Here is a 2,537-nt window from a genome sequence, read left to right as displayed (position 1 = left end):
ACTCCTAAATTACCAAAATAATTTTAGTACAGACATGCAAATTCCTCCTAAATAATGCAGTACACTGATGTGCAACACGAAATCAACACATAAGCTGTCAAAATAATGCATAGCACAGCCTGGAGACCTGCTAGGAAAATAATGCAACAGGTACGTGATCAACGTATGCAAGCACCGCCCGCTGCCCCCTGTCCATTGGACTGCACAGGAAGCTACCGGCAGCCCCCCATGAAGTGGCGCGGTCGTCAGCTGCCAAACCACTCACAGGTTCCCTCAAGCATAAGGCAGCAGCAACCCTTTCATACTTGAAACCTGAGAAGTTCCTCTCGAAATATGTGATCACCTAGGCACCGTTCCTGACGTGACCAGACAGGTGCAAAGACCTATTTGCAGAGACCAGACGCTCCAAGGGCGCGCTCATGCCGACGCCATTGCCGGACACAAGCCAGTGCAAGCCATCACTCTCACGCCACTGCAGCCTACAGCGACCAGGTGAAAGCTGGGTCTATTTTTGGGTATACAGTTAGAGTTCTCCAGGTGTTATACTGACATCACAGAGCTCCAAAGCCCTAACGCCAGTCCCATATGCGAGACGCCTCTGGGCAGCACGTGTGTTTACCGTCGATGATGTGATACCTGCAGATGCTGATGTCACAGAACAGCACAGGTTGCATTGCTCCAAACGGAACATACGAGCTGCTTCTAGCTGTGCACACGTACCCATTGTGGTTGGAGCATCACGTGAAATGTTCACCCTGCTATCAATATATGTCTCAGAAACGTTAAATGTTCACACCACTAAAGGCCTGTCCATGCTCGCGAAAACACCATTTGTTTGGAAAGAGATCACTGTCTAAGCACAGCAGTAGCAAACAACAGTCAATACTGTCACTGAGCAATTGCGCTGGAAATGTTACCAATGATGGCGCCACTAAAGCGGAGTTACTATGTACAGTTTTCCGTAATTCATTCACGAAAGAAGACAAAGTAAATATTCCAGAATCCGAAACCAGAACAGCAGTTAGCATGAGTGACGTAAAATAGATATCTTAGGTGTTGTGAAGCAACTCAAATCACTTAAGAAAGGGAAGTCTTCCGGTCCAGATGATATACCAATCAGGTTCCTTTCAGAGTAAGCAGACACAATAGCGCCTTTCTTAGCAATGGCGAAAGGTCTGTTCCTAAAGATTGGAAAGTAGCACATGTCACACCAATATTCAATAAAGGAAATAGGAGTAACCCATTGAATTAGAGACCCATATCACTGACCTCAATTTGCAGTAGGATTTTGGAGCATATACTGTACTCACATATTGTGAATCATCTTGAAGAAAATTACTTATTGATACATAACCAACAAGGATTCATAAAATGTCGTTCTTGTGCAACACAGTTATTCCCATGAAGTAATGAGTGCTGTTGACAAGGGATCTCAGTTCGATTCCAGATTCCTAGATTTCCAGAAGGCTTCTGATACCATTCCTCACAAGCGACTATTAATTAAATTGCATGCATATGGAGCATCATCTCAGTTGTGTGACTGGATTCGAGATTTCCTCTCAGAGAGGTCACAGTTCGTAGTGATAGATGGTAAATCATCGAGTAGAACAGTAGTGATGTCTGGCGTTCTGCAAGGTAGTGTCATAGGCCCTCTGCTGTTCCTGATTTATATAAAAGATCTAGGTGATAATCTGAGCAGCCCCCTTAGATTGTTTGCAGATGACACTGTAATTTACCGTCTACTAAAATTATCAGATGATCAATTCCAATTACAAAATGATCTAGAGAGAATTTCTGTATGGTGCAAAAAGTGGTTAGCACTAAACAAAGAATAAATGTTGGGTATACGATAAGTCGCACAAATCTAAGGGCTGCCAATTCGACTAAATACCTAGGAATTACAATTACGGGCAACTTAAATTGGAAAGACCACATAGATAATATTGTGGGGAAGGCGAAACAAAGACTGTGCTTTGTTGGCAGAACACTTAGAAGATGAGACAAACCCACACTTGTGTGTCCTCCGCTGGAATATTGCTGTGTGGTATGGGATCCTTACCAGGTAGGATTGACAGAGGATATCGAAAAAGTGCAAGGAAGGGCAGCTCATTTCGTGTTATCGCGCAGTAGGGGTGAGAGTGTCACTGATATGATACGCGAGATGGGGTGGTAGTTGCTGAAACAAAGGCGGTTTTCTTTGTGGAGAGATCTATGCACGAAATTTCAATCACCAACTTTCTCTTCCAAATGCGTAAATATTTTGTTGACTCCCACCTATGTAGGGAGAAATGATAGCATGATAAAATAAGAGAAATCAGAACTCGAATGGAAAGATTTGGGAGTTCCTTTTTCCTATTCGCCATTTGAGAGTGGAATGGTAGAGAAGTAGTATTTAATGGTTCGATGAAACCTCTGCCATGCACTTAAGTGTGAATTGCAGAGTAACCATGTAGATGTAGATGTAGATGTAGATGAGGGGGGGGGGGCGAATCAGAACAATTACACAAACAGAATTCGAAGCACTGCCTTACAGAAGA

The sequence above is a fragment of the Schistocerca serialis genome, chromosome 7 (assembly GCF_023864345.2).
Source record: "Schistocerca serialis cubense isolate TAMUIC-IGC-003099 chromosome 7, iqSchSeri2.2, whole genome shotgun sequence".
NCBI lineage: Eukaryota > Metazoa > Arthropoda > Insecta > Orthoptera > Acrididae > Schistocerca > Schistocerca serialis.
Note: the sequence above shows the minus strand (reverse complement) of the source record.